This window comes from Terrapene carolina, unplaced genomic scaffold (genome assembly GCF_002925995.2).
Source record: "Terrapene carolina triunguis isolate 2854851 unplaced genomic scaffold, T_m_triunguis-2.0 Scaffold171, whole genome shotgun sequence".
NCBI lineage: Eukaryota > Metazoa > Chordata > Testudines > Emydidae > Terrapene > Terrapene triunguis.
The window spans coordinates 3,393,333-3,417,129 of NW_020664522.1; the positions used below are offsets into that span (position 1 = coordinate 3,393,333).

Below are 23,797 nucleotides of genomic sequence, written 5' to 3' on the forward strand. Positions count from 1 at the left end.
AAAAAAAAAAGCCGCGATTGCGATCTGCGGCGGCAATTCGGCGGAAGATCCTTCGCTCCGAGCGGGAGTGAGGGACCGTCCGCCGAATAGCTGGACGTGCCGCCCCTCTCCGAAGTGGCCCCCCCAAGCTTGGTAAGCTGGTGCCTGGAGCCGGCCCTGCCCACAACCCTGGCAATAAAAATTAGCCTGATTTGGCCTTTAGGTCACATGGTATTGCTAGTTCCCTCAACTCTGCATCAAACAAGATCCCTTGCTCTGAGCTGTCTGAAATCCCAGTCTGAACTCTGCAGCTGGAACCATGTCTACAAAACTTGCTTTTGAGTTTCCCCTAGATTACACCCAGGCACTCTCAGAGGCTGGCAATGCCCTAAACTGGGTGAACCTCCACTGCCCCAGCTCTCTTCCCATCCTCACCCTGGGCTGCAACTTCTGTGACCCTGTCTAGAAACAAAAGAAGTTCTTCATGACCGATTATTGCTGCTTTGTGTAGAGATTACCAGCAGAGGCAGCCACAGGAGTTGAGCAAAGAGTGGGAAGCCTATGCTGGGGTAGGGAGTGAGGGCGACCACCTGGCTTATTCCATCTATCGCTCCATGACACAGACTTCAGCTCCCAAGTGTCACAGATTAAACTTTTCCTCCAGTTATCGCCAGCTTCACAGTTGCTGAGCTGGCTTGGCTAAGAAGTGAGGCACAAGTGAATGAATCCGTCAACTCCCACTGCTGGATGGTGTCAAGTGTCCTGAAAGAAGGAATGAGTGGGAGGAGGCTGGGAGCGTTCATTGGGGCTGTCAGGTGCTCTGCTCCTTTTTGGCAACTGCCAAGCTTATGCCAGCTTCTTGTTTGTGGTAGCTAAAATTCTAGTTTTGGGCCACGGAGTCCTAACTCCCCTGGTCCTGGCCCTTGTGGAAGGTGATGCAGTATGCCGCATCAATGTCTCTAGAGGTGCAAGCTTTAGTTCACTTGTAAACTACTCTGAGCAAAACCCTTTGATTGGTAGAACAGATGTTTCCACTTCAACGCACATGAGGCTTAAACAGCCTTTGGCTGCCTTTGCAATCTGTCTTTCAGCACTGGCTAACTACTCCTGCTGGGAGGCTGGCCTTTTGCTTGCTTGCTTGCTTGCTACAGAAATTCCTGGCAGGCAGAGTGGTGGAGAAAAGGGAGGGCTAAAACAAAATCTAAAGTTAAAGGCTCTCTACTTCCCCACAGGCTCCAGTTGCCACCCTAATTCCAGCAGAATCTCAGCAGGAAATATTGTCACTGCACAGCTGGGGCTGTTCTCTAGGGTGTAAGTAGGGTGACCAGACAGCAAATATGAAAAATTGGGACAGGGAGTAGGGGGTAATAGGAGCCTATATAAGAAAAAGACCCAAAAATCGGGACTGTCCCTATAAAATCGGGACATCTGGTCACCCTAGGTGTAAGGGGTGTGGTGCCTTGTCAGCATAGGCAAAAGGCAATTGCTTTGTGTGTGTGTGCCCGCATATGCGGAAAGCCACACAGCATTTTGTGAGGAAGCCTTGAAGGGGACTTGTGTATGTGAGATGGCAACTGCTGGAAGTTCGAAGCAGCTGATCACTTTGCTTAAAAGGTTAGAATTAGGCGTAGTTCTATTCCAAGAGCAGTTCTTACGTGTGAAACTCATTTGACCGAAGAGGGCTAGAAATCCCATTCCCCACTGTTGTTTCACAGCATACACACACAACTTGGATAGAACAGATTCTCCTGCTGGAAGGTTCCACCAGAACACTACTTTTGTTAGAATTCAGAACATACAAGAACCCCGAAACAGAGACACAGCTCCCTACAGCAGAGAGGTACAACTTGCTCCGCCTTCCCGTAGACTGTCTGGCTGCGGACCCTGCTGGAACACTTTGCTATGGAGCCCTGTAACCTGCATGCAAGATCAGGGAAGCCTTCTCCCAGCTCCTAAAGTGATAGCTTGCAATTCCAACACAGTCCTCCATACACCAAACCACCACACATCCCCAGGGTTGGAGGTCTGAAAGACCTCAAAATGCCTGACTTAAACTTTGCACGAGTGTAGCTACATTGCTGTAATTACAAGTGCATAAGCTCCTACTTCAGCTATGCTGCACCAGCGTAAAGTGGATTTACTCTGGTGCAGTTGGCTTTGGTAATTTACTAGCGCGAGGTGCAATAGCATATGCCCAACTTCACATCAGAGTCCTGCATCTGTCTACATCTACACTGAGCTAGGGATGTGATTTCCCTCGTTTGTGTACATGTAAATAGCAGTGTAGCAGCAGGAGCATTGGGTAGCGGCAGCGGAGGTCTGGCTGAACTGTGCTGTGTACAAATCTGCCTGAAACTCCGCACAGCTGTGCCGTTGCTGCTGCAACCTATGCCACCATGGCTACGCTGCGATTTATGCTCAATCTAGCTTGCTTGTATGTGTATGTGAGCAGGGGAATCATAGACTATATAAGAGGTTTGCACCCCTTTTGTATCCATGTAGTTACACCACTGCAAATGTCTCTTATGTAGGTAGGACCTCCTAGGCATCCTTCATTAAACCTGCTTTGAGCAAAACACACTCTACATCTAGGGAATATCTGGAGTGTAGCCATGGGTAGGTCGTTAGATTTTTATATAAATCTTCTTATGGCCAGCAGTAGACAGAACTCTAGCTGGCTAAAATATTGCCTGCTGTGCTAAAAACAGAGGCATTTCTTGCTGTTTAGACTAACTTGGGGCTCTTACGTTTCCTGGTGCCAGTCGCTGACTCTGAAGCTAGAAAACTTTGTTTGAAGCATCGCTGTATAAATGGCACAAGTATCACCACTCTCCGAAAAGGAACCAAAATGCCACTTTAGCTTTTAATGGCTTGTGAAGTGGAGGGGGACAGGGATATGGGAGGCACCAGCCTTTGTTTTGTGTAGCTATACAAAACAAACTGATCTAAGCAAAAGGAGGCAGGTGGAAACACACCTCCCTCCCAATAGTGTGACACCTCATGGTAGAGTTGACGACTTTCCCTATGCCTCAACCCCCGAAAGTGATGTCTAGTCCATAGGAATTGCTACACTGGATGAGAGCAGTGCCTCATCTAGTCCTGTATCTGTCTAATCCTTATAGCTGTTTCAGAAGAAGGTGCCAGGTTCCCTGCAGGTGGGAGGTAATCAGTCCAGTGTGACAATCTTACTCCCAATTGTTAGAAGCTGGCTTATATACTGAAGCATCTGGGTTCATATCACTTCCAATGCACTTGATTTTTTTTTTAAAGATCCTTGCTATTAGAACTCTGAATATTCTTGTTTATCCATGTAAATATCCAATTCTTTTTTTGAATCCCACTAAATCCTTGGTCTCAGTGATACCACATGGCAATGGAGTCCACAGATGGATTCTGGCAGAATGGGAGTGATACATTTTTTTCATCACTTTCAAATTTGCCGCCTTTGTTTCATAGATTTTGGGGGGCCGGGGGACGACAACATGTTTGTGTCATGAGATCTACCTCCCCCCCCCGCTGTGTATTGGAACAATAGGAGAGCAAAGAAAGATGCATTGCTTTGTTTGGTCTTATTGACTGCAGTGGATATTTAAAAGGATTCATTATAAAACTGAGGGGGAATGAACTGCTCAAAGAACCCAAATAGCCTGTGACGCTTCAGGAAAAGCAAGTGAAATTGAGACACAGTCCATGGGATTCTTAGTGTTAAGTGTGTACTTCATGCTGATGCACAACCTGAAACCTGCCTGGTCTTGGGATCCCTCTTATGCTGTTCTACTGTGCTTAGAGAAGCTTTAATCAAACCTAGACTCTAGTTTGACCTTTAAACAGGGGAAGTATCCGTGTGGAAGAGTCATTAACTTCAAGATGGAGAAGTAATTTGGGATGCTGGAATGACTGCACAGAATCAGCTGTTCTTTGCGGAAGAATGAGATAAGGGAACTTGATACTTGTGTTGCTGCAGCTGGTCACTAAGGGAAAGCTTTGCTTTAGTATTTTTCTTGGGCTCAGAGGGGAAGACTGGGGCAGCATCACCTCTAGCATCTAAGGGTATGTCTACACTACGAGGGTAATTCGATTTTACTTAAATCGAATATGTGGAATCGATATTGCAAAGTCGAACGTGTGTGTCCACACTAAGGACACACTAAGGACAGTAATTCGACTTTGTGAGTCCACACTAACGGGGCGAGCGTCGATATTGGAAGCGGTGCACTGTGGGCAGCTATCCCACAGTTCCCGCAGTCCCCGCTGCCCATCGGAATTCTGGGTCGAGCCGCCAATGCCTTCTGGGTAAAAAAAATTTGTCGTCATCCGTCCGTCACTAACGCCCTCCCTCCCTCCATGAAAGCGCCGGCGGGAAATCAGTTCGCGCACTTTTCTGGTCAGTGACAGCGCGGACGCCACAGCACTGCGATCATGGATCACGCTGCGACCATCGCTGCACTTGTGGCCGTTCTCAACACCTCGCAGCTTATCATACACCTTTCCCTGAGGCAGATGCAGAGAAATCGGGCGAGGAGGCTACGGCACCGCCGTGAGAGCCTGAAGTCGGAGAGTGGCACAGAGCTGTCAGAAACCACGAGCCCCAGCGCCCAGGACATGACGTTGGCAATGGGGCATGTGGATTTTGTTGAACGGCGATTCTGGGCCCGGGAAACAAGCACGGAATGGTGGGACCGTATAGTGCTTCAGGTCTGGGATGAATCCCAGTGGCTGCGAAACTTTCGCATGCGGAAGGGGACTTTCCTCGAACTTTGTGAGTTGCTGTCCCCTGCCCTGAAGCGCAAGGACACCCGCATGCGAGCAGCCCTCACTGTCCAGAAGCGAGTGGCCATAGCCCTCTGGAAGCTTGCAACGCCGGACAGCTACCGGTCAGTCGCGAACCACTTTGGTGTGGGCAAATCTACCGTGGGGGTTGTTGTCATGCAAGTAGCCAAGGCAATCGTCAAGGTACTGCTCCCAAAGGTAGTGACCCTGGGAAACGCGCAGGTCATCATAGATGGCTTTGCCGCGATGGGATTCCCAAACTGCGGTGGGGCTATCGATGGGACTCACATCCCTATCCTGGGACCGGACCACCAGGCCAGCCAGTACATCAATAGAAAGGGCTACTTTTCAATGGTGCTGCAAGCACTGGTGGACCATCGGGGACGGTTTACAAACATCTACGTCGGATGGCCGGGCAAGGTTCATGACGCTCGCGTGTTCAGGAACTCTGGTCTGTTTAGACGGCTGCAGGAAGGTATTTACTTCCCAGACCACAAAATAACTCTTGGGGATGTGGAGATGCCTACAGTCATCCTCGGGGACCCAGCCTACCCGCTAATGCCCTGGCTCATGAAGCCCTATACTGGCGCCCTGGACACAGAAAAAGAACTCTTCAACTACCGGCTGAGCAAGTGCAGAATGGTGGTGGAGTGTGCTTTTGGCCGTCTCAAAGGGAGATGGAGAAGCTTACTCACTCGCTGTGATCTCAGTGAAACCAATATCCCCATCGTTATTGCAGCTTGCTGTGTGCTCCACAATCTGTGTGAGAGCAAGGGGGAGACCTTTATGGCGGGGTGGGAGCTAGAGGCAAATAGCCTGGCTGCTGATTACGTCCAGCCAGACAGCCGGGCCATTAGAAGATCCCAGCGGGACGCCCTGTGCATCCGGGAGGCTTTGAAAGCTAGGTTCCTGAGTGAGCAGGGCAACCAGTGACTTTTCAGTTTGTGGACAGAAAAGCTGAACCTGCCCCCGTTTCTTTACCCAGTCCATTTTGACTATCCTCTCCAGTTACATACCCCCTTCACCCCCTTCCCCTTCCCAAAAAATAAAATCATTTCGATTTTGTTAATGAACACCGTTGTCTGTATTGCTGTTTTCGCGGGAATATTTTAAACCGGGGACGCAGACTGTGGCGGGGGGCGGGTTTAGTGTTCTGATGCAAATGATGCTTCTAAACTCCCGGAATGACAGGCTCCGCACTGGTGGACTGGTTATTTCAATGGAGCCTGCCAGCACTCCTGGGTGGGACTGTGTGTATGTGTCGGCTATGTGACTTTCTGGCAGGGGGGGTAGGGTTACAGATCCCCTGCTGCGTGGATCTGTGAGCCAGGATAAGGACCGCTGCATAAGATCTGTAACTGCCCTCCCCCTAGAACATGAAAAACACCTCCCAGACTGACCAGGGTAACCAGTGACTGCACTGTGTATGTGTCCTGATGCTGGACCTGACACCGCCTCTGTACCCTGCTAAAGGTCACTGTCCTGTCCAATTACCAAGCCCCTTCCCCCCCTCCAGACAGACTCTCCCTCAAAAGAACCTGACTGAAACAGTAATGAACAGAAACAAACATTTTATTGCGAACCAGACATGAAACGTGGGGGGTGAAACTTGGACGGGGGCTTGTGTGAGGTGGGTAGGAAAGGACTTATGAAATTTTGGGGAATGTCAGCCTTCTACTGCTAGAGCAGTCTGCAGGGGTTGACTGAAAGTTTTAACGGCCCTTGCCGCCCCTCCTTCTTTGGACTTTGGGTGAGGGTGGTGTGGGACTTGGTGGCGGGTGAGGGCGGTTACAGATAGACTGCAGCGGGGCTCTGTCCTCCTGCCTCCGGTCTTGCAGAACATCCACAAGGCGCCGGAGCGTGTCCGTTTGCTCCCTCATTAGTCCAAGCAGCTTTTCAGTAGCCTGTTGGTCCTCCTGACGCCACCTCTCCTCCCGTTCCATGACTGCTCGGTGCATTTGTGACAAGTTCTCCCTCCACTGTGTCTGCTGGGCTGCCTGGGCTCGGGAGCAGCCCATTAGTTCTGAGAACATGTCTTCACGCGTCTTCTTCTTCCTCCGCCTAATCTGCGCTAGCCTCTGGGAGTGTGCTGACAGGCTGGGTTGGGAGACAGTCGCAGATGTGTCTGTGTGAATTTTAAAAAGGGAGTGAATTCCTGAGACCGATAAATGAAATTGTATACAAAGAACCTAGTCTTTCTCTGTGAACAAGACCATGCACTGAACCTCTCACATGCGCACTCAGGACAAGGTCGAATTTTCGGCCGTCGCCTTCAGTGCCTGTGGACTTGCGGAGGTCTTGGAGTGTTCAGAGAACTGTGGCTGGAGACCTGAACTTCTGGAGCGGGCAATAATGGTAAGCCGCAGACTTGTGGCTGCTTAAAACTCCAGCAGTAGCACTGGCCTCCTTTCACATTGAAAGCAATGCCAGTCTCTGCTGCCAGCAATCAGGGCAGCATCAACTCTGCCCCTGTCCCACCCCCTCGCGGCTGTCCCAGGGAAAGATCCCTGTATGCTGCCCCTCTCCCTCCACTGCGTGGCTGTAAAGCAGTCCCAATACTAACATTCCCCTCCCTAATTCAAAGCAGGGCGTCATGAGCGACATCACCCTCCTGAGGATCCCGGACACCCAGAGAGAACGCATGCTGCGGGAAAGCATGCAGAAACCGGGGCCGTATGCCGCCATGCTATGTCGTGCGATGATCCCGGAGTACTTGATTGTGGCGTGGAGGGGACATGTCTGCTACCACGGAGGGCCCACTAAGATCGCCCTACCCCGGAACCTGATCAACAGGCTTGAGCTCTACCTCCACGAGACCTACGAGGAGTTCTCCTACGAGGATTTCTCGTCGATCCCCGGCCACATTGACCGGATTTTCGCGTAGGTGCACTGGGACTTTGGAGTGGAGCGTCTTGGGCCTGGGAATCATGTAGTTGCGGACATTGTGAAATTTTTTTAAAATACTTGGGACTAAATTGAGAAGAGCCTAAGACAGAGAAATCATGAAAACCCATTTGTTACCTTTGTAAATATTCCTGTTTTGTACCTGATTATTTTTTTACTAGTTTACAGCACTTTTATAAATATACATTGTTAATAGTATAAATATTACCGTTCTGTTTTAAATAAATGTTTACATGTTTACAGCACTTACTGCTTGATCCTTCCCCTGATTCTGTGTCCGGGGTAAGGGATGGGGACGGTTGGTACGGGATCTCGGTAAGGGTGATGAAGAGCTCCTGGCTGTCGGGGAAATCAGCGGTGCCAGCGCTGTCGACTGCCTCGTCCTCTTCATCTTCCCCGTCCGCTAACATGTCCGACGAGGAACCGGCCGCGGACAATATCCCATCCTCGGAGTCCACGGTCAGGGGTGGGGTAGTGGTGGCGGCCGCTCCCAGGATGGAATGCAGTGCCTCGTAGAAATGGGATGTGTGGGGCTGGGATCCGGAGCGTCCGTTAGCCTCTTTGGTTTTTTGGTAGCCTTGTCTCAGCTCCTTGATTTTCACGCGGCACTGCGTTGCATCCCGGCTGTAGCCTCTCTCTGCCATGGCTTTGGAGATCTTCTCGTAGATCTTAGCATTCCTTCTTTTGGAGCGCAGCTCTGAAAGCACGGACTCATCGCCCCACACTGCGATGAGATCCAAGACTTCCCGATCAGTCCATGCTGGGGCCCTCTTTCTATTAGATTGCACGGCCATCTCTGCTGGAGAGCTCTGCATAGTTGCCACTGCTGCTGAGCTCCCCTCGATGTCCAAAGAGGAACTGAGATTCAAACTGCCCAGACAGGAAAATGAAAATGAATTCAAATTTTCCCGGGGGTGTGGCTGGTCAGAGCATCCGAGCTCGGACTGCTGTCCAGAGCGTCAACAGAGTGGTGCACTGTGGGATAGCTCCCGGAGCTATTACCGTCGATTTCCATCCACACCTAGCCTAATTCGATATGGCCATGTCGAATTTAGCGCTAATCCTCTCGTTGGGGAGGATTACAGAAATCGATTTAAAGAGAGCTTTATGTCGAACTAAATGGCTTCCTGGTGTGGACGGGTGCAGGGTTAATTCGATATAACGGCGCTAAAGTCGACATAAAAGCCTAGTGTAGACCAGGCCTAAACGACTCCTAGGGACGAGATGACTGCACTGAAATGCATCTCTCTCTGCCAGGGTAACATGACCTGTTCCATACCCTTGCTGCTGTGTATGGTCTCCTGCCTGTTGCTGATCGCCTCGTGTCACAGTAACAGAGCAGCAGAATCCAGAGGCCTTGAGAGTGATTTTGATGTCTTCTCAGATGTTCTAGGCTCCCATTTTGGGTTGCAAGCAGCTCCTGTACACTGGCTGAGCCAGGGTATAGGGGCTGTAAACCCAGGAGGAACACTCAAGATACACGGGGGAGGAAGCATCTTGGGCTGGCTGACTGTAGCCCAGATGATCACTCTCACTATCTACTATAGTAAGTTTGTCCTTTGTTCTGTTTTTCTTTTACAGCAGAGCTTGGTCCTGGCTAGATGCAACCCTGTACTCAACGCTGATGCTTCCTCTGCTATAAGGGAGATCACTGAAGGATGTCTTTCTCCCAGTCCCTGGTGGGCAACTTCTCTTTGCTCCAGAACAGCCTGGCTGTATCCTCGGGTGGGAGCATCACCCCACGCTGCTTTCATGTGGATGAAAGGAACATAATCAGCTGGCTATTGTTCCTCACTTTAACTTTCTAAATGACTCTTTGCTGTTTTGTATTTGGCTCCTCTGGGCCCTTCTGTTTCCATGCTGGAGATGGGAGGCACTTTGGCCCTCTCTAATCTCTCGAACATACAAGGAGAAGGATCTGCCAACTTGCCTAATCAAGCAGGGGGTAGAAGGTGTCTCAATAACCAATGAGAAACCTCCAGCTACTAACTCTTTGGGAGTAGGAGGGATAAAGCTGAACAGAAAAAGATTAATGGGTGTAGTGGGGAAGCAGGGGGAATGCTCAACAGAGAAGGTTGGTGGACTGATTCTTAGAACCACCTCTACTCAGGCCTCCATAATCTGGTGGAGCCACAACTGTATTGGCAACCTAGACCATGTCGTATGTATCAAAGAACCACCATGTTCTTCTGTAAGTGGGGAAAACTTACCTCCTGTTTTGTTTTTCCATCTTTTCGCCTGTGCCTCTTCTGCTGTGAACTTTAATACGAGGTGGGGAAAACCTATATGACTGACCCTCTCCTCTGCCTTTGTGTGGATGTCTAGGCCAGATTAGTCTATTCCAGTTGAATACAAGATTCCAATCCAGACTTTTCTAATTCTACAGCTGTTTCCATACCGAGGTGGTCCCTTCACCTGTCAATCAGTGCCAGTCTGTTCCAGACTGACTGTCCCATGTGACTAGTGGCAGCTCAGACTTGGGGTTTGAGCCCATGCAGTAGCTCTTGCCTTTTGATCTCCGCTGATGAGTCTGAGGGTTCCTTTTCCATTTGCTACATACTCAAACCCACTGAGCTAATCTTTTTAACATGAGCCCCAGTGGAGCGGTGTGAATATTCCCATTAAAGTGCATCAGCAAACCTTGGCCAGTGCTCCTGTGTGTGGACTGTGTTGGTGCAGCTTGGAAACCAGCAATCTTCACCACTTTTCTTCACCCATTGGAGCTGCCTAGGTAGAAGGGTGTTCTGGGGAGGTAGGGGCTTGTTGTAGGGATGGGGAGTGCCCCTGGAGATTAGTAAACCTCAGACCTCCACAGTAACAGACAGGATTTGGTTTGCTCCCAGTCCCTGCAAACTAACTCTCCTGGGTCAATTTGTCAATTCCTTCATGTCCTCTAGCCCACAGTCTTTGGCACATCCCTGATCTCCTCTCATTAAAAATGTTTCTGTTCTTCCCCCTGCAGCTTGCTTCTGTTCTCCTCAGATAGGAACCCCTGCCTTATGGGGCCTCTCTCATCCCTCAGTTTGCTTTCTGCTTTAATTGATTCTGTCCTGGATTTATTTTTTGTGTGTGAGCATTTAATAAAATGTCTGAGGAAGATATTGTAACAATTGTGGCTCTGAGGGTTTCACTAATGGTCAAAATGGTCCAGTTCATACAACAAAGTTGTTTCCAAAGTCTCCACCTGCCCGGCTACAGCAACATGTTGGGAGAAGCAAAATTTCCCAGGTTCTCTGAAATGAAGAGAGCAGAAGCCCAGCAAATACTAGTGGGTTTAGGAAAAGATCCTGCCACTTAAAGTTTTCTGTGGTAGGAGCATTTCTGACTTTCACTGGTAATGGGGAATCGGGTGAGTAAAATGATCTGTAAATGATCAGATCCCATTTAGGGAGTGGATAAAAGACTGTGGCTGTAGCATAGAAAATTGCTTTCTTAAAAATGAGACCTCTAGAAGGAGCAGAAAGCAAAGCTGGTTCTCAGTCCATAGAGATGGTCATGATCAGTTCTTTGGCTGAAATGCAGAAATTTAACTGTGTAAATCTAATTTTGGAAAATGTTGCGCACCCAGCTCTAGGTTTAGTGTACTGGTGGCATCACTTCACAGGAAGCCAAAGCAGCACTGAAGGACAGAATGAGGCTGGTATAGGTAAATGCCCTGGCTGTCAGTATTTGGAACCATCTGAAGACCATGTTGCCAAACCCACTACACAGGCCACTATGCCAAAGCTAATCGGCCTTAGCAGTCCTACCTCCCTGGCAGTTTCTGTACCATCCTCTGAATGTACAGGCAGAAGCCGTGCAGTGCTATCCTTACCTATGCTATCCAATAATGGTTGGAAAAAGGCCAGTCTTCTCTTCAGTTATGTTCTCTGTTTGCAGTACCTCCATAGAAGCCTGAAACTAGAAGTCTTTCCAGCATTGTCTTAGCCAAAACTTTTTTTAATCTGGAGAAGGGACTGCCTCTGCCCTGACACACCCTTATCCTTTTAATAAAGCTTGGCATTAAGATGCTGCTTTCATCAGAGCACTGAACTTATCTCTAGGAATCTCAAGCTGGCACCTTGCCCAACATTCAATTCTATTTTGGAGTGGTAGGGAAGCAGGGAGACATCTTTTATGTGCCAGAACCATGGATTTCATAGCAAAACTCTGAAAGATCTGTGTGACGTGGGCTCTCTTTAGCAAGACTTACACTCTGGCATATTCACCTTCCCTCCCACACACTTGGGCCCAGATTCACAAAGGTACGAACGGTCACTGGGATCATTGGAAGTTAGTGCCCAATTACCCCTCTGACCCAAGACTCCATGGCCCAGATTCAAGTCACAACTGGTCTCAGTAGAAACAACTATCATGGTCAAGGTGCTGGCTTCAATGGAGGAACGAACAAACTTCATAGCTGCTTCTGTAACCCACACACCTTTTGGGTGTGGTGTTCTGGCCCACTTATAATGCCAACAGACCCCAGTTGTCAGCAGGCAGGATCGAACAGGGGAACTCTGTAGCTTAGTGCATGAGCCTCTAGGGCATGAGCTAAAAGCCAACTGGCCTTTAGTTCATGTGGTAGAAGCTCATGCACTCAGCTCCACAGGCCCCAGGTTTGATCCTGCCTGCTGACGACCGGGGTCTGTTGGCATTACAAGTGGGGCATTTTATCTCTCTTGCTCTCTAAGTGGGCTTGGTGCCACCAGATGGGACAGAACACCACACCCAGAAAGTGTGTTACACTTCCTCTGGAGCATTTCTATCTCTAGTGATGGGGAGGGAGAAAGAAGATCCAGGAGAAACTGGGCTTGAATACTCTCTGGTTGCTTTCAGGAACTACCTGAAACTGGGAATTTTTCCGTACTTCATTTAACTTTCATACTCGCTGGAACTCCTCTCCCCGGGGCTGCAGTATGGATATGCAGCTAGCATTGGTAGTGGTGGAAGCCAGCTCCCAAGGTCACTGAGAAGTAGGCAAAGGACTTGAAGGCAGATGTGGGGGGCCTATAATGTTCTATGTGATCCTGATGTGAAACTCAGCGAGGCCCAAGAAGCTGCCTAAGGCTACCAGACCTGTACAGTAGCGAGTGAATGGAAGCAGAGTGGGAAACACTCTCTGCACTCTCCTCCTCACATCTCACCCTTGCACACAATCCCCCTCCCCAGGGGTGAAAGTAACTTAAAGGACTTACCGGTATGCCAGAGTCCTGAGTGGGGGCGGGGCCTCAACCGGAAGAGGCAGGGAGCCCCAGGGCCTTTAAATCACCCCAGAGCTACCAGCTGCAGAGGTGACTGGGAGCCCCGGGGACTCAGGGGCAAATTAAAGGGCCAGAGGCTCCAGCTGCTGTGGACTGGTCCCCACTGACTTCTATTGGAGTAAAGGTGACAGAATGGGCCCTTCTGTCGCATGTACCTCTGTTCCATAAAATGAAACTGCTCCCCATCTAGCTAGATGTTGATATAGCCTTGGTCACTGTAGCAGCTGAGATCCTCTCAGACATTAATGAATTCATCCTAATGACCCTGGTGATGTAGCAGAGTAGTATCTCCTTTTTATAAGGGGAAACCGAGGCACAGCTGAACTGCCTTTCTTGAAGTCATGCGGGCAATCTATGCTGGGAGCTGAACTGAGATGGCTCGGGTCTTAGTCCAGTGCCTTAACTGCAAGACCATCCTTCCTCCTCTTGTGCTGCTTTAACATTTCCAAGCAAGATTCCCCTGGAATGCTGTCAGGTGAGGCTTGAATCAAACCCTAGGCTCTGAATGCCACACCTGGAATGTGAGACCTCCAGATCTGAACTCTGGACTGAGCCGGTGAGTGTAATGAAAAGGAGACTGATCACTTCTTTTACTAAAACACACCCACTTCAGTGCCGCTGTCTTGAAACACATCTAGCACTTTTGGTGAGCAATGCTAAAATAACAAGTGTGTGTGATTAAAAATTGTACTGAAATGTGTTTTAGTTTCAGCCTTTACAGCAGTGTTTAAAATGATAGACTAAAAAGCTGATGAAAAGAATTTGAGAAAATCCTCAAGTATTCACTATTTCCAGGGCTTGCTCTGCTTAAAGACTGAAGGCTGGATTTCAACTAGCTTCTGTTTCTAGCTGTAAAATTGTAGGTGCAGTTTTGTGACTGCACGTATGTGTGCCCACAATTTACATAGTGAAGAGTCTGACTGAAAGCCCCTTGAAACGGTCAGATTCCCACGGACTTCACTGAGCTTTGGCTCAGGCTATTAGTGAACAGCTAAAAGCAGAGGAATTAGGTAGATTTTGAAGTTAATTTAATTGTGGGGTTGTTGATTTAAAAAAAAAATTGCACTTGTACCCTCTGGAAATGGAAGCTGGTGTCTGAAAATCTGGTCTGAATGTCAGGTTTTCCTCCTTGGAAATATTAGTGGAACTCCCACAGATAATGGACTAGTACTGGATAAGTGTTTTGAAAACTCTCAGAGCAAGTATACTGACGTATCATCCTCTTTTGTTCGGTCTAAGAATCTAAGTACCATCACTGGAATAAACTTTTTTCCTCCTAGCTGTATAAAGAGTGGGTCTGACATTGGCCAAAAATATATATAATAAAGAATTCATAGTTTTTTTTTTTAAGGCTAGAAGAGACCACTGTCATCTAGTCTGACCACCTGGATTACACAGGGTTTAGAACTTCACCCAGTGACTCTTGCCTTGAGTTCACTAAAGGTTGTTTGAATAGTTGTGCTGTGGTTGAGCTGGAGCGTATCTTTCAGAAAGACATCCAATCTTTGTTTAAAAACTCCAAGTGATGGAGGATTTGCAATGCTAAACAGTTTAAAGTCTATTTTTCTTTCTTTAAATAACGGGGTAAAAGACAGAGGGAAAACTTGTCACTCCAATCCAGGTCTCTGGCATGCATGCATGAATGGTTACAGATTACACAAGAATGAAAACAACTCTTCATCCCACAGTGTAATCAGATGTTTTATGAGGTTTGTAAAAACCTTGGGTAATTCTAGTTAATGTCCATCTTCTTAATGTTGCGTAACTCTGCACTGCCAGGTTTTGTCCAGAAGTAGCAGTAATGAAGTCTCTCTGTTATTTCTGGTTTTAATAAAACCAGCAACTATTAAGCGTCAAGTCCAAGATTTAAGACCGTTATGGCATTGACTTCAGTGGGAACAGGATTAGGCCCAGTTTGAATAAAGCATCCCTTGCAAGTTTCAAGTCTGACTTCTACACCAAAGAAGTTTGGATAAGCTTCAGACAAGTATGTGACCTTTCCATTCCAAACTGAAACATCAAGATTGCTGGAAGTTTGCCAGTCACTCAGCACTGGCTGGAATGTGAGAATACCCCTGAATGGCTATTCCACTGCTGATCCTTCAACTTGTGCTCCTCATCTCTGGTTTACATAGGACGATGTTTTAGAAATTGGATCTAGCATTCTTCCTGTAGCTCGCTTGGAATTCATGCTTAACACTGGGTTGTGGTGATCAATTTATAGATGCACAGAGCCAGATCTTCAGCTGATATAAATCAGCATAGCTTCATTGAAGTAAATAGACCTATGCTGAGGATCTGGCTCATGGATTTTAAGGCTACAAGTATCTTATATGACTACCTGCTTAACACAGGCCATAGAGTTTCACCCTGTGATTCTTGCATTGAGTCCAATAACTTATGGTTGAACTAGAGTATATCTTTGGGAAAGACATCCAACTTTTATTTAAAGACACCAAGTGTTGGAGCATTTACCACATTCACTGGTTAATTACCTTCATTATTACAAACGTAAGTCATTGTATTTCCATTTTGAATTTCAGCTTGACTTCAACTTCCAGCTGGTGGATCTCGTAACACCTTTATCTGCTATATTAAAAAGCCCTCTAATATCAGAGATCTTCTCCCAGTGTGGGAACTCATAGACTGTGATCGAGTTTCTTCTTAATAGTGTCTTATATAAGAACGGAGATTCTGGGTCAGAGCAATGGTCCATCTAGCCCAGTGTCCTGCCTTTTGACAGAGGCCAATGGCTGGTGCTTCAGAGGGAATGAACAGAACAAGCAATCACTGAGTGATCCTTCCTCTGTCATCCATTTCCAGCTCCTGGAAGTCAGAGGCTAGGGACACCCAGAACATGGGGTTGCATCCCTAACCATCTTGGCTAATAGCTATTGATGGATCTATCCTCCATGAATTTATCTAATTCTTTTTGGACCCCTGTTACAGTTTTGGCCTTCACAACATCCCCTGGCAATGAGTTTCACAGGTTGACCATGCATTGTATGAAGTATTTCCTTTTGTTTGTTTTAAATCTGCTGCCTATTAATTTCACTGGGTGGCCCCTGGTTCTTGTGTTATGTGAAGGAGTAAATAACACTCACTTTCTTCACACCATTCATGATCTCTATCTTATTCCCCCCCCCTTCGTCGTCTTTCTTCCAAACTGAAAAGTCCCAATCTTTTTAATCTCTCCTCATATGGAAGCTGTTTCATACCCTTAATAATTTTTGTTGTTGTTCTCTGTACTTTTTCCCCGATTCTAATTTATCTTTTTTTAGATGGAGTGACCAGAACTGCATGCAGTATTCAAGGTGTAGGCATACCATGGATTTATATAGAGTTAAATTATGATATTTAGTGTCTTATCTATCCCTTTCCTAATGGTTCCTAACATTCTGTTAGTTTTTTTGACTGCTGCTGCACATTGAGAAGACGTTTGCAGAGAACTATCCACAATGACTCCAAGAACTTTGAGTGTTAACACCTAATTTAGACCCCATTGTTTTTTATATATAGTTGGGATTATTTTTTCTAATGTACGTTACTTTGCATTTTTCACCATTTAATTTCATCTGCCATTTTTTTTGTCCAGTCACTGAGTTTTGTGAGATCCCCTTTTTAACTCTTCCCAGTCTGCTTTAGCCTTAACTATCTTCAGTAATTTTGAATCGTCTGCAAATACTTTACTATTTACCCCTTTTTCCAGATTTATGAATATGTTGAACAACACTGGTCTCAGTACACATCCATAGGGTACACCACTATTTACCTCTCTCCGTTCTGAAAACTGACCATTTATTTTTACCCTTTGTTTCCTGTCTTTTAACCAGTTATTGATCCATGGGTGGACTTTCCCTCTTATCTCATGACTGCTTACTTTGCTTAAGGACCTTTTCAAAGGATTTCTGAAAGTCTAAATCTACTGGATCACCCTTGTCCACGTGTTTGTTGACTCTCCCCCCCCGCCTCAATGAATTCTAATAGATTTGTGAGGCATGATTTCCCTTTACAAAAGCCGTTTTGACTCTTCTTCAACAAATCGTGTTCATCTATATGTCTGATAAGTCTGTTCTTTACTGCTTACAATGGCGTGTAGCCGATCTGCGACTAAGAGCTGCAAAATATCGTCAATGGCCAGTGATGGGACGCAAGATGGGAAAGGCTCTGAGTTACTACAGCGAATTCTTTCCCAGGTGTCTGGCTGGTGGGTCTTGCTCACATGTTCAGGGTCTAACTGATTGGCATATTTCAGATCAGGAGGGAATTTTCTCTCAGGTCAGACTGGCAGAGATCCTGGGTTTTTTTGCTTTTCTCTGCAGCATGGGGCCCACCTGGGTCACTTGCAGCTTTAAACTAGTGTAAATGGCGGATTCTCTGTAACTTGAAGTCTTTAAATCATGATTTGAGGACTTCAATAACTCAGCCAGAGGTTAGGGGTCTATTTCAGGAGCGGGTGGGTGAGGTTCTGTGGCCTGCAATGTGCAGGAGGTCAGACTAGATCAGTGATTTTCAAACTGCGGGTTGCGACCCAGTACCGAGTCGTGGAATGTAAGGCACTGGGTCGCGGCGGCTCTGGTCAGCACCACTGATAGGGCCGTTAAAAGTCCTGTTGGCGGTGCTGCCCGGCGAAGGCAGGCTAGCTCCTACCTGTTCTGACATCATGCTGCACCCTGGAAGTGACCAGCAGCAGGTCCGGCTCCTAGGCAGGGGGGCCATGAGGCTCTGCGTGCTGCCCCCACCCCGAGCACAGGCTCCACACTCCCATTGGCCGGTAGCTGGGGGAAAGGGGGCGGTGCCTGCGGATGAGAGCTGCATGGAGCTGCTTGTGCACCTCTGCCTAGGAGCTGGACCTTCTGCTGGCCGCTTTTGGGGCACAGTGTGGTTCCAGGATAGGCAGGAAGCCTGCCTTAGTACCCCTGCTGCGCTGCTGACTGGGAGCCGGTCAAGGTAACCCCGTGCCCCAATCCCCTGCCCCAGCCCTGAGCCCCCCACAACCTGGAGCTCCCTCCTGCACTCCAAACCCCTCATCCCTGACCCCCCCCAGCCTGTACCACCAGCCCAGATCCCTGACCCCCTACAGCACCCCAACCCTCTGCCCCAGCCCTGAGCCCCTCCCACACCCTAAACCCCTCATCCCCAGCTCTGTTAGGTCACGGGCATCAACAATTTTCTTCAACTGGGTCACCAGAAAAACAGTTAAAAAACCACTGAACTAGATGATCATGATGGTCCCTTCTGGCCTTAAAGTCTATAAGTCTATAGTTTTAACCAATTTGCCTGGTACTGAAGTTAGACCTACTGGCCTGTAATTGCCAAGATCACCTCTGGACCTTTTAAAAAAATTAAATAAACTAAATAGATTGAGCTTCTTAAATCACTCATTGCAAGGTGTGTTTTCCAGGCCATGAATCAGTCTTGTAGTTCTTCTCTGAACCTTCACCAGTTTTTCAACATCCTTTGAAGTTATTGCCACTATATCTTAATACAATTATCTATATCAAACCATGAAGCAACAAAGTGAATAAATGAATCACGGCGCATCAGCCTATTGTAACAAATGGGAACAAAAATTAATCTAATGAACTTGCATTTATCATTGATACTCACCTTGGCTATCTCTTGCCTCCATCACTTGTTAGCTGGGCCCATAGTGGCAGTGGTTTCAATTAACAAAATTAATGGACCACCCTTGTTTCAAGACTACAGATGGCTGAGTGCTAATTTTTCTTTGGGCCTTCAGAGTTTGAGATGGCAGGTAAGTTACTAAAACATTGTATGGAAAGGGAACCGGTGACTTCTTGATATTTATAGTTCCAAATGAATCTGGGAGATTAGTGCTTCTAAATAAAACATCCTCTTTGACAGATGGAAAGTTCCATTGGCTAAACGTAGCATGAAGACCTACTATCAGGTAACACCATCACATGTCACTAGACTTTGCTTAGCAAGATTTGGCATCTAAGCTATTGTAGATTTCAAAGGCGGGTGATGGAGACCTGGTGCCAGGATGAATATTCTGGGATGGTCATGCTAGATGGGGAAGCCAATGTGGGGCTTTTTAAATTCACCTTTCAGAGCTGCTACTCTTCTCAGAGATCACAATCACAGAATGTTTCTTAGCTGCAAGCGTGAATCTGTGTGCTGGTTACCAATGTACCTGGAAAATGTGAGCTTGAATCTTGGCACTAGTGTATTGACATATATATGGAACCTACTGTCCAGAGAGGCTGGAAGCTTGAATCTGACTGTACTGGCATGTGGATATTGCATTTCAAACAGAGGGGCATGTGTCCTGGCTCTATGCTATGTTGATTCTCCCATAGAGGCTACAAATCCTGCCCTGTCACTAATATGCTAGCATCTCTCCTGCTTCACTCAAAGGGCAGGCGCGAGACTCCTGGCATTAGCTGATGAGCATGGCATTCAGTATGTGGAGGAAAAGCTTGTGGCCATAGCAGAGACATAAGAAGGCAAATGGTAAGACCTAGACACAATCACAGTGGTAAGTGTCAAAAAAACTGTTGGTGACTGAAAAAGTGAAATACCAGGGCAAAGGTCACTCATTTCAAATAAAATGTGATTAGAGAACCTCTCTGCTACCTATATCAACTCAACCCTATGCTCACCAGGAGGGCAGCAACATCATCAACACAAGACACCTTCTCTCCACTCTTGGATAAAAGCCTCACGATGCTGCTGACAAATAACCTCCCTGTCTTGTGCCTGCACTGACCATGTGAGTTGTCCAAAGTTTGTTGAGTTAATCTCTCCTCCATCTTTGCTGTGCATCTGGTGCTCTGGTGATCAATGGATAGTATTGTCCATTAGTCAGCAGAGAGTTCCTTTCAATCTCCCGTTCTCATTACATGATCCATTTGCTGTTGCTTTTGGCTTTTCCACAATCTGCAAGACGCCTTTCACCTGGGCTCTCTTACACCTATGCTTCTCCACATAACCCTTTCTTCGTACCCCAATATCCAAGTCAGAGCTGCCACACCAGCTTCTTGGAGAATGCTGTGCTTTTGCGACAGGTGCCTTGATTGGCAGCAAACAAGTATCAACGCAGACATCAGGTTAAATAGATGAATGAAAAACCATTTTCAATAGTGAATGAAATGTGGCAGAAGTGATTTTTCTGAGGCCCCAAAGTAGCTTCAGAGCTCAATCAAACTAATTCTCTCTTGCTTGGTTTTAGAGCTGGTGAAACATGGCAGGATGACAGAATTCCTCTGCTTATCCAGCACTAACACCAGCAATCTGAGCTTCCTCATTTACTCCCCCTAAGCATTAATGTACCTCAAATTGGATTAACAGGAACCACTTCTAGGAGCAAGAGGATAGTTCATTTTCCATGTTCATTCAATCTGTGGCCTCTCTTCTGAGACTGACAGCAAGGGTAGCAATGGTGATGGTGGTGGCTTTATGTTCACTAGATCATCAACTCATTTCATGAAAGTCACTAAAGAACCTTCAGGTGCTAACAACTACTGGCTTTGCCTGACCTGGTTCTAAAGGTGAAAGGCTCCATATTCTAGTGCCAGTCCTGTATCCATCCAGTCCCGTTATTTATTTTGGTGCATGCAAAAGATGCATCTAAAAATAAAATACAACTGAGAATATTAACAGAGTAACCAGCCACAATGGGCCAACACTTCAACTGGTGTATATTATCATAGCGCCATTGACTTTTACAGAGCTAGGCTGATTTACACCAGTTGAGGATCTAGCCCTTTGTTTTCTCCTGCTGGACTTATGTGTAGATGATCAGCGTCCTCTGTTTATTCCTGCTGGTTAATGACCTTCTTGCTTTCTGCCTTTGCTGTGATATTTCGATAGCTAAACTTTCCTCTCGCATGCAAAAGCTGGACAAAAATCCCTGCTTCCAGGATTTCACATAACTCTCCTAAATTACTAGGGTGGGTGCCATTACATCTGGAACCTGAGAGCTGTGGGAATGGTGGGGAGCTGGTTGTAGTTCTAGAGTCTCACAGTGTATCTACCCAGTGCCATCTGTACTGGGGCAGCTCTATCTTACACCAACTGACCATGTTCCCCAGGGGATGATAGGCCAACTGGGGATTGCCGGAGCAGAGCACACACTGGCTGTGCCGCGTGCCCCTGTAGCAAAGTGAAACTCACCGGCGCAGAACCTCCTGCTGGTCATCTGGGAATTAGCTCTTTTCCAGCGTATGGAACACCCTCTGCAGGCCAGTGTCTCACCTGCCACTGGCCCCGTGTCCCTACTGGACCCTGGTGCCCTTTACCTCGGGGTTCTTCCCCAGCAGTGCCTTCACACTCTGGGTCTCTCCTCCCAGGGGAACCCCCAACCCTCTAAACCCACCTTGTCTCAGTGGCTACTGCCAGTCATCATCTAGCCCCCGCTCACTGGGGCAGACTGCAGTCTGTAATGGCCACTCATCATTGGCAATGGGTTAGGACCTGCTGCCTTTGCCTATTCCCAGACTGTATCTCTGCAGCCCCAGTACCTTTGTAGGCCTTCAACAAGGCCTGCAGCCTGGGGTTTTACCAGGCTGGAGCTCCCCAGCTCCCTTGCGTCTATTCCCCAGCACTGCTCCAGTTCAGGTACCTTCCTCTCAGGCAGCTAGCCCTTCCCACTCCAGGGCTAGAGTGAGACTCTTCGCCTTCTGGCCCGGCAGCTCTTTTATAGGGCCAAGCCTGGCCCCGATTGGCTGCCTCCCAGCCTCTCCTTATTGGCTCTCCGCCCCAGCCCTCTCCAAGGGCTGGCTTTTAATGCTTTCAGGGCCAGAGCAGGGTGTCCACCCCACTACAGCCCCCTATACAGAGGTGGAAGAAAACTCCTATAGGAGTTGGATATGCTCGCTGTTTACTAGCTGAGAGCTCCCCCTGTGCTGGGGTACTTCTCAGCTGGATGGCCTTGACTGCTTTCCAGCTCCTGTGTCATGAAAGCACACAAAGAAGCTGGAGAACAGTAGAGAATCTGTCCCTGAATGTTTATACTGGCCTGACGGGTGATACCTGTGCTCTGAGTAATCTAAAGAGCAAGGATTGTGAAATGTAAGGGAAATAGATCTCTCTTTATATCAGTGATGTCCTCTTCCCAGCATTTAGATAAGAATTCAGAAACACTGGACTCCATCTGTGAGATGAATAATTAACTTCAATAGGTCAGCCAATAGAGGGAACACATGGAAAGGTCTGATTCCAACTCCTACACACAGCAAGCATGTGATGCAGTATATTCCTTATGGATACCCCTGACTAACCACTCTTGGCACCGTTCCCTATTGAAAGGAGGTGCAATGTTTGCTTAAGTTTATTCTATGGGTATTTTCCTACGGTCTCTATATATATATATCTCAGGCACTGGTTCCTAATAAAAGGTGAAAATTGGTATCAGGTATCCTGCTCTGGAAGAAAAGTTTGTGTCATATAAAAATACAGCAAACCCTCTCCATAAGGTTTGAGATAAGCAGCAAAATGTCCTTTATCTAGGTTGTTTGTGACTCAAACATACACACATGAGATATAGTCACACCTACATTTGTTTTCCTTAATGTCATCTTATAGACAGATAGAGATGTGGTTTAACAAGCCACGTAGCTTGTCACAACCTCACTTAACTAAAGTCCCATAGATCTTAGACCCTAATGTAAGACTGGATATGAATGATCATCTTCCATTGTTTGGGGAATTAATTCATTAGCAAGTATAGGATAATTTGTTGCCAATAGCTTATTCTTCATGTTGGTGATGGTGTACAGAGGACAAGATGATGTTCTTCAGGCAGTTCATGGATGATGCAAAGAATAGAGAGATGGGTGCAAGGAGCAAAGATGATGTGTGTAAGAAAGAGTGGATAGAACAAAAAGAAAGTATACAGAGCAGGCAATACAGAAAACAGAGAGATGGTCAATGGGGAAAATACCATAGGTGATGTATGAAACAGATGCATGGAATCAAGAGATGAAACAAGAAATAGACACCTTGTACATGGATAACATATGGAGCAGATGGATGAACCATGAAACAAAAAGTCTAGATATATATGGTTATTATTATGAAGCAGGCATGAAGCATGAGCCAGAGATGATATGCAAAGAGAAGACAGAGAATGCATACCAACTACAGATGAGGCATGAGCCAGAGAGATGATATAGTCATGATCCAGATGATCACGGAACAAATTGAGAATGCATGAATCAGCTAACTTCTCTTTCAGAGAGACGATGCCTGGTGCCAATTGATCATGTATGAAGAAACCTTTATCATGCTAGGAACAGAAAGATCATGCATAGATTAGGATATGTTATGCATAGCACGATATGTATACATGAGCTACTCAGAGATGTGATCAGAGGGGTGTCATGAGAAAGCATATTGATAAGATGTTTCACAGAGCAAATGGACCACATTGGACCTGATCCTCCACCTGTTGAGTCAACGGGAATTTTACTGTTGATTTTCAATGAGACTTGGATCAGAGCCACAGGGAACAGATACAGTAGACGATGCACGGAGTAGATACTATAGATGTTCAAAATGAAGCATGGAGCTGAGATTAGATGCATGGAGCATACAGGTGAGTCAAGAAGCAGAGAGATGATGCAGAGAGACACGGGATCAACAGTCCACCAAAAAAATCAATGTGACGGGGGGCATGGAGGGTTGGGTGACCTAGCTGTTAGCACACCTGTCCTCCAGCACCTTGTCTGTCGAAGGGGAGGGGGAGGCGCAGTTGGGGTGCCTGGTTCCTGCCACTAGACCGGAAATGACTTGGCCTCAACTCCTGTCTGGACATTTGCCCTTAAGTGGGGCTTGGTAGAGGGATTCAGGCCCTCCCTCTCCACTGGGCCGCAGCCCGGGGTCTTGTGGGAAGTAACCCGGGCAGGATCCTCCCTGCAGGGAGTCTAAGTCTT

The 23,797-nt window shown here is 47.2% G+C and overlaps 2 protein-coding genes across 4 annotated transcripts in view; one reads left to right on the top strand and one right to left on the bottom strand.

The window, feature by feature from the left end:
• The window catches only part of LSP1 (lymphocyte specific protein 1), a 71,573-nt gene extending 60,813 nt beyond the window's left edge, over positions 1-10,760 (top strand). For 2 of the 3 annotated variants that reach the window (XM_024209032.3, XM_026653921.2), the window contains one exon: positions 9,235-10,760. The gene's annotated coding sequence lies outside the window, so the exon portion shown is untranslated. The remainder of the gene's footprint in view (positions 1-9,234) is intronic. The other variant, XM_026653922.2, reaches the window with a different exon arrangement.
• LOC112112912 (proline-rich protein 33-like) overlaps positions 1-23,797 on the bottom strand; it is a 28,511-nt gene that overhangs the window by 3,184 nt on the left and 1,530 nt on the right. The window lies entirely within an intron of this gene.